The 16,737-nt window shown below is 38.4% G+C and overlaps 1 protein-coding gene across 1 annotated transcript in view; it reads left to right on the forward strand.

Annotated features, from left to right (window-relative positions):
- schip1 (schwannomin interacting protein 1) overlaps positions 1-16,737 on the forward strand; it is a 223,506-nt gene that overhangs the window by 128,592 nt on the left and 78,177 nt on the right. The window lies entirely within an intron of this gene.

Genomic DNA, 16,737 nt, shown 5'->3' on the forward strand with positions numbered 1-16,737 from the left:
TTTGTATGTTTAGATATTCATATAACAATATATTTAAAAATTAATACCTAATAGGTATTTAATTAGTAAATTATCAGTATACCTATAAGCTCACTTGTAGTATAGTTGCAGTACAAACTAAAACATAGATATAAACTAGTTGTGTACTCAAAGTTTACTACTGTTATACTTAAAGTATACGTAAAGTATACTTTTATATACTAGAAAGTGGGCCAATTTAGTCCCAAGGAATATTGAAATAGTACACTTACAAGTATACTACTAGTACACTGACATTTTTATACTTACTACATAAAGTATACTTAATAATATACTTGAACTATACTTAAGTATACTTATTGAAATAAACTTGAAGCATGCTTCTTTTTGGTTAGGGATCACATCAGTTCCTCATGTCAAAATCAAGTGTGTATAGGTGTATCTGAGAATATAGCGTTTCTATATATATCTGTTTATATAGCGTGCTCTGTGATAAAAGAGAAGGCAGTCATTAAAGATCTCTTTCACAGCCCTGATCTAGTCATGACAGTACTGCAACATCCAGCTGCTCATTTGATATATAACTGTAGAGGTTGATATTTTCCTCCAGGTCATGTTTGTTCTTGGGTTTCTTTAATGAATGCCAGGTTCTGAACCCCTGACTGAAGTCTGGACTGTTTGTTCTCTCTGGCTTTTATTCTAATGTAAACCTCCCAGCAATTATTTACAGTCACCCCGTTAGTTCTGCACCCTGCTAATGTAAATGACAGAGCGCTTGAAAGAGACATCTATGTGCTGTTCTCTTCGGTTTTAATTGACTTGGCATTTCCCCTGTCCAGTAAATGGATTCCGCATACAGCCTCGAAAGCAGCCGGCGCTCTCCGCCGCATCTGTAAAGGAAAGCAGAAGCCTTGGTATTGTTTTCTTCTCTGGTTCCTCTTGCTCTTAATTTTTCTCTCTCTCTACTAATGTGGCTGTCATGTCCGGGGCTGGGCTGGGGTGAAAGAACAGGACCTCTGGGTAAATTCTGGGTAATGATGCATTAACTTCCTTCAGTGCTTCAGTTCCATCGGACTGCTGGTCTAATTCCCCATTTACAAGAGCTGAAATCAATGAGTGTTCAACAGTGCATAGATCCTGTCATGGAATATTCAGAGAGCAGTAGTATGGCTGTTACTGTACATTAAAGCACTTTAATCCTGATCTTTTTCCTCAGTTTTAGAGTAGTGCATATAGCTTGAACAGTTTAAGACTCTCTTAAGCCATTGTGTCATCCATTGGTGTTCCTCCAGTGTCTGTGGTGGTTACTTTCACATTTATATAATGATATTTCTCCATTAGCAAAGGAAATTCCACCTCTGTGAAAGGACTTATTCTTTGGGGGGTTCCGCAAGGCTCTATCCTTGGCGCTTTTCCATTTTGTCTATAACTGGTCCCGGTGGCTAACATCTTTAGGAACTATGTTGTATCATCCATGTCCCGACGACACACAACTGTACCTGCCACCAAGGCGTTCTAACACTAATTTATTGGACTCACTATTAGTTTGCCTAAAAGATAGCTGGAAAAACATGAGTCTGTTACCACAGTATTGTCTGTTTGTTGTAGCATCAGTTTCATGATTTTTGTTGTAAAATCTTTAAGTAATCTGGCTTCATAATCTTTCTACGCTATTAGACATTTCAAAGGGTTTTTACAGTAACTGTTGCCAGTAAGTTACTGTAATTAAGATTTGCTGTAACAAACTGTATTTAATTTACAGTTGCAAACTGTACTGTCTTACAGTAAATTACTATAAATATCCAAGAATATCTCCAACTGAGATGTTGTGTTGCTGGATGTAATAATGAACATAGTGGTCGTCATTTACTCCCGACATCTGAGCTGCTGAAGATGCAGTAGATTATGTTTGTTTGTGAAGGGAATGCACCTCCTGACCTACATAAAGTCTTGTTCGCGCAAATCATTCGTGATCCAGCTTCACTTACAGCAGAAGTGAGTATAAGGGTTTTTTTTATGAATCTCTGCAATCACCTTTCCTAATAACGTGTTAGTTAGCCAGTTTCGCGGATAAACACGCTAAATGCGGCTAAAGTAAACAAGCTCGTCACTCCACAGAGAGAAGAGAGGGGCGGGGTGAGCAGAGCTCATTTGCATTTAACGGAACAACCCCTCAGAATGAGATGATTTTTGCAGAGCTGATTTTGACAAGGTAAAAAGGGTGTTGTTTTACACAACCATTGAGAATTTTTAACCAAAGTATATTATAGACTTTTCATTAAGACCCTAAAAAATCATATCAACTTGTGGAAAATGGGCATCCGATGACCCTTTTAATATAGATTTCATTCGATTTTATAATTTTTATATTGAATTCATTTTATTTTTACTCTACATAGGTACTACTGGCATTCAGTTAAAACAGACACAATAATTATAAAATGTCAAATTCTTTATTTAAAACAATGCATGTATAACACTTAAAAATACAGTCTTCCACTGCTGGAACAGTGCATCTTCACCATTTCTCCTGTCTTAGGACGTTTTGCAGTGCATAATGTTGTATCCTCATAAAGAATCTATAGGCAACAGAAACATAATGGGGAAAAAAGACAAGCAGCCAAAGAATACACAGCCATCTGCAAAACCCAGGTGCTGCTCCAAAACGTGTCCACCACCTTTGTTCACCATCCACTTTGTTAGTGACAGGAATGTCTTCTGTGAAAAACAAGAAGTTGAAATGGCACACTTTTAAAAGGCAAACCCCACACAGAATACACAAACATCTTAAAACCATAGTTGTTCTCTTACCATGAACTATCAGTCTCAGTGTGGTTGGCATGACCATGTCTTTCTTGATGCGTCATTGCAGTTGCCTTTAAAACACAAATACAAAAAAAAAAAAATGCAGTAAATCTTAAATTCCATTAAAAAATTATAACAAACTAATTCTAAAAATAGAAAGGCAGCTAGCCATAAAACTTGTTTAAGCTAGCTAACATACAATTTTTTTTTCTCAATAGGCTACTGGCCAACATTATACTAAGACCTGAACAAAATTTCACATTAGAAAACCTAATGTTAATATAAGATTGTTAAAAATAATTTTAATTCAGAAACGTAATTCAGTAAGCTGACAAAAGCCATTTTTAATGACAGCGCAGTTTACCATAGTAAAGTTATCGCCATATTGACGGGTAAATGTTACCAGGTTAAACTGGTGTGCAAAAATCTGACAAACACATAGACAGATGTACATATATTTTTTTCCATACTTGCTGCTCTTAATCTCTCGTAAGTTGCATCGTCACACAGCGTAGATGTTCTCCGGAACTCTTCCGCTCTCGCGGGTTCATCCCCGGGCAAAACCAGCTCCGCTGCTTTAGTGTCTTCCTCTGACACGAGTGGTGTGGCGCAGCGTGATTCGACAAAAGACAATATAGAACCCATTTTATATATACTATGTACAGTGGATGCGGACAGTAAAGTGATGCCCCGGCATATTTGTGACATACAGATGTACTCCAAGCGCTCACGCTGTTTCTGACATGAAGGACAAATGGATTTTATAATCATTACAAGCGATGCAATACATCCAAGTGTAGTCCATTCCAAGCTGTTGCAGCATTGCATACACTGTGTAGGGCAAATCGGGTCAATCCAAATGTAACAAATAAGGGAAATAAAACAACCTCAATAGAATGCTGCCAAAGAGGCCTTTACAGCAAATACAGTAGTATACAGCAATTTTAAAAAATACAGTAAGTCTCTGTATGTGGGGTCCCACGATGCAATAGTTATTACAGTTATTTACTATAAAGGGAATTTGCAGTATTATACTAGGTGATATACAGTTAATAAGTGTAGAAATTACAGAAATGTCTAACAGTGTAATCTACTCAGTCCATACATCCTCTCTAGAGCACTGAGATCAGAGAATCAAAATCTCAAGCAAAAAGGTGAACAAGGTTTTGCAACAGTGGGTTTAAACTGTGTAATGAGCTGCCTCTCCTCATTAGGTCAGCCCACTTTCTATCAGTTTTATATGTTTTCTTCTTTCTGGTATATGTGTAACACACTTTAGTCAACTTCGGTTGTTTTATTGGAGCGAAAGAAAAAGACAAAGAAAGAAAGAAAGAAAGAAAGAAAGAAAGAAGTTGTGCTGCATGTTGTTGGGATTGCAGTGGCAGTGATAGGCCCCAGGGATGTTGAATATATTGAGAAGAGGAGGGGGCCGAACACCGAACCCTGAGGTACCCCCAGTGGATAATTGATGTGACATGGTTTTCCTCCAAGATGTCACAAAACATCTACCTGTAAGTTAGTACACATAGCGGTGTAGTGATACCCGCTGTCCAGAGGGTAGACAGGAGGATCTGATGACTTACTGTATTGAAGGCCTCAGACAGGTCCAGCAGAATGAGGGGAGATGATCTGGCAGCATTTGCCAGCCGCAGGGCTTCAGTAACAAACAGCAAGGAAATGTCAGTTGAAAGTCTGTTTGAAGCTTGAGCGATTGTTGTCTAGTAGGTGATGTAGGGGGAAAGAGAAGACCTGAATGAAAACAATTCCTTCGAGTGTTTTCACTCTGAATAGGAGAAGAATGTTTGGTCTGTTATTGTCTATCAGTGTAAGGTTTATTGTCGGTTTCTTAAGCGGCGGAGTTACTTAAGCCTGCTCGAATGTGGAGAGGAAATTGCCAGCGAGGAGAGTTTTGTTGATGTGTTTGTGTTCTCTAAGGAGAAATGGGTTGGAGAAAATGGAAAGTAAATAGGGCCAAAGATGAATTAAGAGTAGTTTACAGGCTCCAGCCTCTCTGAGAGGAGAGAAAGAGAGTCGAGTTGAGAGCTGGATGTGTGTGATGTGGGGAACTGATGTTTGTTATCTTGTCTATGAAAAAGCAGTGAAGTCATCAGCCTTGTGGTAAAAGGTGAATATCTTAAAAGGCTTACGGGTATCTTAAGTGCTGTTGATATTGTGATAAACTTTGCAGTGTAGACATTGGCAGAGAAGGCTTGTTTGAGATGCCACATCTTGAAAGTACATAAGAGTAGGATGTTGCTGACAAACCAAAAAAGAGCTGTTATGTCCTCATTTTACTCACTTCTCATTACAAAAAGTATATAATGCATCACATTCACATTCTGCTAAGTGAATGCATTTGAAATATTGATAAAGACAAACACAGTGAATTCAGGTAATCTAGTGTATCTGTTATTTAACTGCACCAAAATTGGTACTTTCCCGTTCCTTATTAGGTTGCTGCTGCCGCAAGAGTATTTACAGACATTTCTAACTAGTATGCTTCTAGTCTTCTAAATATTATCCTAAAACAGCAAACCAACTGTGAAAATCATTGAACAAATATGTCAAAAATGAATAAATAAATAAATTATCCTTGCACCTGATTTTAAGTGATTAAACTGGCACTTCTGAAACTGATCCAACGTCACAATATCTCTCCCACATCTATAGCATTGACTTCTGGACAGAACAAGTGATTATGACATCACTACATCACTAAATATAACCCCACAGTCTGTCTTTGCTGCTGGTGGTGGGTGACCTGAAGACAAGGCGCTGTTGACTCAAGGACATTAACCAGAGGAACTGTGGATCGATACGCTGGGAGAGTGACATTGTTTCTGCTTTCTTCGTCTGTATCGATTTTCATTTATCCCTCCATCCAAGAGCTCTGGCCTGTGTGGAAAATCATCCATATTCACAGCAGGAATGGGGCGGCACAGACCTTCTTTTTATGGATCACACTGACTTGTGTAAGAGGGATATGGAGTTAGTCATGAAAGAGGGAAGAACATCTTATGATTTCGCCCAAAATCATAAGAATATATACATACACATACATATACATATACACACACATATATATATATATATATGTATATGTGTATGTGTATGTATATATTCTTATGATTTTGGGTGAAATCATAAGATGTTCTTATGAAGGCCATAAGAAGGCCTCATTTCTTTTTCTGTAAAGAGTGCCATGATGTCCTTTACAAAAAAGCTCTACTTTTGTCTCATCTGTTCACAGTACGTTCTCCCAGAAGGATTGTGGTTTTGTCACATAAGTTTTGGCAAACTCCAGTCTTGCTTTTTTATGCCTTTGTGTTCTCCTGGGTCTCCTACCATAGCGTCCCTTTCCATTCAGATAGTTCGAGCTGACACTGTTGTACCCTGTGTCTGCAGATCAGCTTGAATTTGTTTGGAAGTTAATCGGGGTTCTTTATCCACCAATTGAACACAACACAACACAAACTTTTCTTCATTTTAACTGGTTGCAAGTGTGATTACTATATTGCCCACACCTGTTACAAATTACAGGAGCATCACATGCTTTAAAAGCAATTATTTCTTACAATATATATATATATATATATATAGTCTTTACAAAAGATGGTTTCACCAATTCATTGTCACTGAATTTGTTAAATCCATTCCCATAAGCTTACAGATTCAGAAAGAACCCACTTTAGGTATTTATGATCAGACATTTAACACCAAATGGTGTGAAAATTTGAAGGCAAGGTATCTCTTAAACTCACAGTGCTTATTTGTTCAGCATGCTCAGAAAAAGCTGGAATGGAACTGAACTGATAAAAGAGTCCTACAGCAGATCTCTCTTCACTCCACCGCTACCAAATACTGTCAAGAGACATGTGAACTCAAACATATAAGTATCAGGAAATATTCCCTGAGACTACATGTTTGTCCTGTGCTGCACAATGTTCAACATTCACCGCTGAGAAAAGCTTTTCGTTCTCATGTTGTGTCTCTGGCTCCAGTTCTTCAGAGATATCCACAGATTCAGAGCTTTAGTGGACAAAACAATGCAGTTTATCACAACACTTTTGTAATGTTTGAGCTAAAGCTCACACCTCCTTAACTAATGTTCTGGACAGATGGACAATGTCTAGTATTAGATCGCTGGCTGAGCCTCTTTTTAATTTTATTAATGCTCACATTAGAGCTTTATGCATTCACTGTCATGCCTTAGAGACACGAGTGATTTTCAGATTCCTGACTATGGAGAGGTTCATCTGGTGACTCTTGCATGTCTTCTTTGTCTGACACACCCATTTCAGGTCTTTCAGTTGAATTAGGTGTGCTTGATTAAAAAGACATCCAAAATGTCTAGTGACAGGTTGAGAAGTTTACATTAAATGCAAACCAACACCAGATATATAAGCAATGTACATACATTTCACTTTAATTATGTGCATCTTTGTGTTTTTTGCATATGTATGTGTGTTTTTTTTAGCCTAATAACCTTTTCTGCTGATTAACTGTTGTCTAAACCCCAGCATCAACCATAATGTGCTCTACCTCCATCAGAAGACATAATGTTCTGCCAGAGATACGCTAGCTAGCTCTCTCACTTGTTCTCTGGCTGAGTCCATGAAAAAAGGACAACAAAAGCAGTTTCTCAGCAGAGCTCGGGGTGATCATTGCTGGTGTATTGTAGAGCTGTATGACTATGTGTATGCGTGTAGTTCAGCTGCAGGATCAGGGTCACATTTGTAGCTTTGCTTTAACCCGGTAGAGAGCTGCGCGAGTGTTTGATGCCGTGTTGTCGCTGCTGGCAGGTTTGTGGAGGAGATAAAAGAGCTGTTTGCGACGCTGAACTTCTGAACCTGCAGTAGTTCGCCTCAGCCGCGTTTACCCCGACAGATATTACATTTACTCTCACAGCTTTACATGCCGCCCACAATGAGAAAGACAGACACGCTTCTGAAGTGAAGAAATGTTTGACATCACAGTGTGACACCGACTGTCCTAAAATAAAACTGAAGAATGAGGAGAAACCTCCCACACACACATCAGACGACGCTTAAAACACACTCAGACCTTCTCATGCTGGTGAACAACTGAGGATGTGGAGCCACAAACACACTTGTGAACACAACACAGGAGTCGCTCTCTGTAGAGCTGATCAGGGGTGCGTTTCCCAAAAGAGAACTATGGTCGTTAGTTCCATCGAACTCTATTCGAAACAACAGAAAACTCTCTCCTTCAAATATCTGTGCAAATACCATGTTCTTAGAAAATAACCACTGGAGATGTTCGGTGGATCCCTTCATTTAATGACATTGCAAAAGTATTATAACATCATACTTTTTTAGATTACCTAAAGTCTAGTCATCTTATCTGATTGCATCCCATCTTATTCTTGTTTTTGATGGGACATATTCAGTTGCCTTACATATAGTATTTAATATTACATTTTAAAGGAATAATTCACCCAAATATCAAAATTTGTCTAAAATATTTATAATTTGCTGTAATTGTCCTCACCCTCAGGCCATTCAAGATTAGGATGAGTTTGTTTGTTCATCAGATTTATAGAAATGTGTCATTCCATCACTGTCTCACCAATGGATCCTCTGCGGTGAATGGGTGCCGTCAGAATGAGAGTCCAAACAGCTGATAAAAACATCACAATAATCCACACCACTCCAGTCCATCAGTTAACATCTTGACAAGACAAAAGATGAAACAAATTAATCAATAAGACTTTTAAGCTAAAATCCAACTCCATAATAATGCTTCCTCCAGTGAAAGTGGTCTGGTCTGAATCAAGAGAGAAATCTGCACAGATCAAGCACCTTTTACAAGTCAAAACAGCTCTAAACAAATATGTGGCTTGATTTTGATGTGAGAGACAAGGGATGGACTTTTTCACTGGAGGAAGCAGTATTATAGATTATGGACTTATATTTTAGTTAAAAACGTCATAATAATGAATGGGTTTGTTTCAGCTTTTGTCTTCTCAAGATGTTAACAGATGGACTGAAGTGGTGTGGATTACTTGTGGATTATTGTAATGTTTTTATCAGCTGTTTGAACTCTCATTCTGACGGCACCCATTCACTGCATTGGATCCATTGGTGAGACAGTGATGGAATGACACATTTCTACAAATCTGATGAACAAGCAAACTCATCCTAATCTTGAATGGCCTGAGGATGAGCACATTTTCAGCAATTAAAATTTCATTTATAAAATATTTCTTAATTACCTGTTTAGTATATTATTAGTAGATTCACATCAGTGAAAGCTGAAATCAGACCAAAGCTTCCATGTTAGATACTGCATCTAACACGTCTTCTTGTTTATTGGACAATGGGACTGTCAACTGTCCTTCATGTATTTGTGTCCTTAATGGAAGCTTGTCTTCTCTCAAATGGACTATAATTGAAAAGGTGGCAGCTTGCTCAGAGATGCTTAGAGATGCATGATCAACATTTTATAATTTTCTTGAAAAAAAAACTGTCGCTCCGGGAGATTCAGAAGAACTCAAGTCTCCATCCATTGATGACTGTCTTTCTTCCGTTTCACACTCATGCTCAGATGAGAATTCCTTGAGTGCTTTCAGAAATGACTTCTGTTTTCAGCGTCAGTAGTCTGAGCTCCTCTCAGGTCCACCCTGAAGCCAGTGTCAGCTCAACCCAATCTAGCTTCTGTTCAGCTCAGAGCGTATTGGCGGATATGTGCTTCACTGCACCTTTAACTCTTTCATCCATAGAGTGGACAAATCAAGCACATTTCTGTCAATCACTGCTGCTTCACAAATGCTTTAGGCGAAAAAGTAATCATGATAAAGTGGGCTTTACGTGCTTTAACATATATTCACACTTCAGTCAGCTGAACACAGGGTGATGGGAACTGTGCATGCTTCAAATAAGATCCAAGCCATTGAGTGATGTGATGTGATGTGGTTGAGTTTAACTCGTGCATGTTTGGTGGTTCTTCAGTATGATCTCCTGATCTGCTGCCTGTGCTCTTCTTTATCTCTCTAGAGGACAGAATTATTTGAGAACTGATATGATTTTCTTTGTATTAACTGTATATTCAAGTAGTTTTGCATCTTTTTTTTTCTGGGATTAAAATCAATCATACAGTAAGTAATAAGTCAGTCCACAGGTACTCATCCAGAAACATCTGTGGATTTAGATGTGCACATGGTTGTAATTTATTAAACCTTCCCAATGGAAAAGCCGGACACCTGGCTGTAGGAACCACTAAGATTTTTCTAATTGTATATTTCACACAGTATCTCATTCATTCATTCACTTTGAAATGGAATTTCCATCCCTGTTTTTATGTCTGTGGAATCACAGTGTTCTGAGTTCATTCTCAAATCCATTGTCAATGTGCACAGAAACAGCTGATTATGCTGTACATTTTTATATGTCCCCCAAAATAAAACAAGTCTCAGAAGACACACAATAATAATGACAGAAGTGTACCCCAGTATGCTGTAAAGTTACAGAATAAACAGGTTTTGTAGTTTAGTCTCAGAAAGTTCTTTTTGGACTGTGGAGGACATTATGAGATCAAAAAGTGTTTTCATAGTACATCCAAGTCTTTGATATTATAAGATCAAGGGAAATTGGGTTTTTATGATATGAAGTCTTTAGATTAATCAAAGTTCATTATCAGATTTCTTAAGTTGCAGTAACTCTAACAAACCTCCCAACTAAAGTAACAAATCTGAAATCAGGTAACAACAGTAAACAATCCTAACACACTGATGAGAATCTGCAGAGACACTGAGCATATACAGATGTTCACAGCTGCTGTGAGAACACGAGCAGTACACAAAACACACTCTACAGACTTAATAGTGTGCATGCTTATATAGCCTGCGTGATATCAGTATTTCATTTTTAAAGGAGAAGTCCATTTCCAGAACAACAATTTACAGATAATCCCCTTGTCATCCAAGATGTTCATGTCTTTCTTTCTTCAGTCGTAAAGAAATTATGTTTTTTTTGGAGGAAAACATTTCAGCATTGTTCTCCATATAATGGACTGATATGGTGCCCCGAGTTTGAACTTCCAAAATGTAGTTTAAATGCGGCTTCAAATGATCCCAAATGCGGTTGTAAACGATCCCAGCCGAGGAAGAAGGGTCTTATCTAGCAAAACGATTGGTTATTTTCATTAAAAAAAAAATACAATACTTTTTTTAACTCTGTGTATTCTGGCTCAAGACAGTTAGGTTATGTCGAAATATCGTATTTTCTCCCTCAACTTCAAAAATCATTTCAAAATCATCCTACATCGCTGCAGAAGTACCGACACAGTCTTTACAAAGTGAACATGCGAAGAAGATCAAACACTCTTAAAGGGGTCATCGGATGCTAAGTTCACTTTTACATGTTGTTTGAACATTAATGTGTGTTGTCAGTGTATGTACAAATCTACCCTAGAATGATAAAAATCCATGCAATGGTTTTTAATTAATCTGTAAAAATAATATCCCCTTTTTCAAATCGAGCCGTTCTCAGATGCCTGTCAGAATGAGATGATTTTGGCAAGGTAAAAAGGGTGTTGTTTTACACAACCATTGAGAATTTTTATAGTATATTAGTATATTAGTATATTATAGACTTTTCATTAAGACCCTAAAGAATCATATCAACTTGTGGAAAATGGGCATCCGATGACCCCTTTAACAAAAAAAGGTAAAACAACGATATAGGACGATTTTGAAATTGAGGGAGAACATGAGATGGGAGTTTTTCAACATACACTAACTGTCTTGAGTCAGAATACACAGAGTTCAGGCAGAGCAAGACATTTGAGATTAAAAAGTATTTAAATTGTATTATTTTTATTAAAATAACTGATCGTTTCGCTAGATAAGACCCTTCTTCCTTGGCTGAGATCGCATTTGTGATCGTTTACACTGCATTTTGGAAGTTCAAAATCGGGGCACCATATCAGTCCATTATATGGAGAAAAATCCTGAAATGTTTTCCTCAAAAAACATAATTTCTTTACGACTAAAGAAAGAAAGACATGGACATTATGGATGACAAGGGGGTGAGTAAATTATCTGTAAATTGTTGTTCTGGAAGTGGACTTCTCCTTTAAGTATCATGGTTATCATCAATACTGATATACTGCGGCACCCCAAGCTGCGATCGATTATGTGTTCATCTTATTTCTGTAGTTCTGTGTGTATAAGGATATTTCTTGCTCCGTGTTGAAGGATGTAAGGGTGAGTAAAATAATGACAGAGTCAGTGCAGTGATCATGATTCATGGAAATTGGAAATGATGGCAAATATGGTGAGAGAAATTAGTTTTAGATAATACATAATGAGTGAGCTGAAGGCTAGAACATTTGTCTGAATTGCTCATGAAAGACATAAATCTATGGTGCCAGCGCACAGAGTTTTAAAACAACGTTAGAGAAATTCCTGCAGTTACTGGATTAGACTCTCTTTGACTTTAATAAACAAGCAAGCTGATTCTTAATAAGTGTAATATTCATGTTGACTAGTGCTGGGACAGTAAACCTTTATCCTTTTTAAGCAGAATTGGAGGATGCCCCTGGTGGTGATGGATGAGAGACATCCTCAAGTCTGCAGAGCATCACACAGTTTGACAGATCTCCACATTATCAGACGACAGAGGATTGAAATGTCAGTCGAGGTGTGAATGTGCATGACTCACCTGCTGTGGGTCCACCACAGCAAACGTGACCTTTACCTTCAAAGATCCCTGAGTAAAAGCAGGATCCATGGGTGCAAAGATCCACACACCTGCCCATTTGTGCTAGTCTGCACTAAAGAGACGGGTCTAAAAGAGTACAAAACAACATAATAGCAGACTATGACGAAACAAGATACTTGACTACAAATGGTCAAGGTGAATGGGTGATTAAATGAGAATGTGTATGATATTATAAGTGTCCCTGTCTGCAGGTTACAACATTTTGTTAGTAGCTGTAAACACTTGATTGTCTTAATGAGTGAGTCATTGAATCATTCACACAACTGTTTTGTTCAAACGTGCAGATTCATTAAGCAGCTGTTTTTATGACAGAGTGCTTTAATAGTTCACTCAACCAACATATAAACACAACATTTTTCAAGAATGAAACACCACAACTGTGTGTTCCTCAGTGCTGCAACAGATTTGTTTGGAACTTTTTTCAATGACGGGCAAAAAAAGACATTTGATGGTGAAATGTGTCTCTACGTAACGGGGAATGAGAGACGAGAGGCGAGCGGATCCATCTGCGAGCTTTTATTTAAGGGACGAGACAGATACATGGTCGAACAGGCAGGGTCAAACAATGGCAGGCAGGTATAACGAAGACGATGCACAATAGAAGTCCGTGAAACAGGCGAGGGTCGATCCGTAGCGAACGTAACCCGTAAGGGGCTTGGCGAGGAGAATAACCAGTAAACACGAGCGAGAGTCAGTAGGCAGGCGGCGATCAGTCGAAACGAGATAACCAGGCGAGAAAACCAAAACACGGGAGCAAGGGAAACTAGGAAACGCTAATAACAGGGAAAACAAACAACAGTACTCCGTGGCTAGCATGGGAAAGTCCGGGGCTTTTATAGCGCGCCTGATTGGCTAAAGGAGGCAACGCAATCGGCGCAGTGGGTGATGGGAGTAGTAGTCCGGGGTGTAGTACAACAGTCAGAGTGTGATTATGGGGTGAGAGTGACATCTGGTGGTGAGCGGACAGCGGGACACCGACCAGATTCGTGACACTCTATATGGAAGAGGCTGAAAAATAAGAGGGATTGCTGATGTCAGCTGGAAAGGAAAGTTGTTTCAAAAGTGGCATAATCAATGCTAATTTGAATCAAAGATTCTAAAGAAAAAACTTCTTTCTGTCTTTAACATGCACAGTATAAATAGACCAGTAGAACACTCACAATTAAATCAGGAACATGCATTAAGAAAGTACACTGATTTGAGACAAAAAGCATCATATGTACTGGCTAATCTTGGTCTTTATGAATAAAGTAATTTTATAATAAAATAAAACAATTAAGTTCAAGTGCATCATAGAACCACAGATGATGGCTGTGATGTGATGGCAAAACTAGTTCAAATAATGATTTAACAAAATAAATAAATATATAAATGAAAAACAGGTCCCACTTTATATTAGGTGGCCTTAACTACTATGTACTTACATCAAAAAATAAGTACAGTGTGCTTATTGTGTTCATATTGTATTGTGAAACACATCTGCTGCTGTTGGGATGCAGGTCAGGTTAGGGACAGGTTTGGTCATCTGGATAGGTTTAAAGATGGTTAAGGTGTAAGGGATGGTCAACAATGTAATTATAAATTTAATTACAGAAATTAAATACAGATGTAATTACATGCAGGATTTCCTTTTTTAAATATACATACAATGTAAAAACATGTATGTACACACTAAGTGCATTGTATCAAATAATTCACTTAAATGTAAGTACATAGCTGTTAAGGCCACCTAATGTGGAGTGGGACCAAAAAACATTTGAATTATTACTTATGAACACACAGGCAAGCGTAATCGTACAAACAGTGAAACGTCCCAGTGCTGTTATACACAATATCAGCAGTTTGCTCTGAACGCTGCTCAGCCAATCACATGAGAGGACCAGAGCGAACTTTTATGTAATTCCGGTTGCATAACATGTTATAAGAGCAGCTGATGTTCTATGCATCGGGGCAGACTGTCCCGTGTCCAGCAGTGAAAGCGGGCTTGACAGGCATCTTTCTGCATTAATACTGAATGAAGTCTGACTCTGCAGAGCCTCTCACTGTGTGTCTGTTCATTCACAAGCTGTCTCCCGAGAGAAAGATAGAGACGTTCAGATGAAAACAATGGAAGTGGTCTGACAGACAGGGTCTGGAGTGACCACAGTGAAAGATAGAAATAAAATCAGGTATGTTGTTACCAACTCACCAACACCACTATATGAAGTTTTCTGAAACTTTTGAAAAACAAAATGAGGACACACCATAATGAAAACTCTGTCTTCATTATTTTTGTGTGTGTGTGAGGAACAGGCAGAAGTCACTAAGAGGGCGAGCTGGGACACCTGATCATTACACCAACAGACTTTCCACAGGATTTTGGAGTGTGTATTTTTGCTCATTTATCTAGTAGAGGGTTTTTGGGGTCAGACACTGATGCTGGACGAGAAGGTCTGGTTCTCAATCACTATTTCACTTCATCCCAAATGTGTTGGATGGGGTTGAGGTCAGGACTCTGTGTTCTTCCACACCAAACTCGTCCAACCGTGACTTTATAGAGCTTGCTTTGTGCACTGAGGCTCAGTCATGCTGGAATAGGAAAATATATACAGTGCCCTCTACTAATATTGACACACTTGGTAAATATGAGCAAATGCGGCTGTGAAAATAAATCTGCATTGTTTTTCTTTTTGATCTTGCGTTCAAAAAATCCACTAAATTCTAACCTTTCACTGAAGTAAAACAATGGAAATCACATTTTGAAATAAATGTTTTTCTCTAGTTCATGTTGGCCACAATTATTGGCACCCATTTATTGCTACGTCCTTTTCCCAAGATAACAGCTCTGAGTTTTCTCTCAAATGCCTGATGAGTTGGAAAACACCTGACAAGAGATCAGAGACCAATCCTTCATCCAGAATCTCTCCAGATCAATCAGATTCCAGGTCTACATTGGTGCTTTTTCTTTTCAGTTCACCACACTCATTTTCTACAGGGTTTAGGTCAGGAGACGCTGAGAAGCTTCATTTTGTCCTCAGGGACACTTTTTTGTGTTGATTTTGATGTTTGTTTTGGAGCATTGTCCTGATGGAAGATCCAAGCATGGGCGTTATAAGACTTCTAACAGAGGCCGTCAAGTTTAGATTTCCTGTTTGTTGTTATTTGATAGAATCCATGATGCCATGTATGTGAACAAGACGTCCAGGACCTCCAGCAGAAAAATGGGCCCACGACAATAAAGATCCAGCGGTATATTTAACCGTGGACACGGGCTACTTTTTATCCCTGTTTGCATCAAACCCATCTGGTGGGCCACTGCCAAAAAGCTCTTATTTTACTTTCATCTGACCATGGAAGCCAGTCCCGTTTGAAGATCCAGTCGTGTCTGACAACTGAATATGTTGGAGTTTGTTTTTGGATGAGCGAGCAGGATTTTTCCTGAAACCCTCCCAAACAACATGTGGTTGTGAGAGTCTTAGAGAGTCTTTGGCCACGATATAGACACACGTCCTCTTCCAGGCAGATTTCTAACCTCTTTAGTTGATTGGAACTTCTTAATTATTGCCCTGATGGTGGAAATGGGGATTTTCCATGCTTTAGCTCTTTTCTTACAGCCACTTTCTATTATTTTGTGAAGCTCAGCTTATTCTGCACATCAGAACTATATTCTTTCGTTTTACTTCTTTTGATGGATGATAAAGTGAATCTGGCTTTTGTGTTCCCCATATTTATAATCCTGTGGAACAAAGTCATGGCTGGAAAATTTCACGCTCCTAGTCACCCTGCTGTGCTAAAAAAAATGTAAATGTGAATGGGAATATACTTCAGAGATATTTTACTCAAGAATTTCTAGGAGTGCCAATAATTGTGGCCAACATGCATTGGAGAAAACCATTTATTTCATAATGACTTTCAATTGTTTTACTTCAACGATACGTTAGAATTTTGCGAATTTTTGAATGAAAGATCAAAAAGATAAACAATGCAGATTTATCACAGCCACCCTTGCTCGTATTTACCAGTATTAGTGGATTTAGTGAATATTAATGCATATATATATATACTTTATTTTGTTTTTATAGTGGTATGCCAGGGGGAAAAAAAAAAATCAAAATTGAAAAGTATCTAGTCCGACAGCTCCTGTGAGCAAACAGAAAACAGTTTTTCTTGAGTTTAAGAAAGAAAGAAATGTTCCACTGAGGAAGCGCTCAATCAGGTTTAGGTGTCAAGA

Source organism: Labeo rohita, chromosome 15 (assembly GCF_022985175.1).
Source record: "Labeo rohita strain BAU-BD-2019 chromosome 15, IGBB_LRoh.1.0, whole genome shotgun sequence".
NCBI lineage: Eukaryota > Metazoa > Chordata > Actinopteri > Cypriniformes > Cyprinidae > Labeo > Labeo rohita.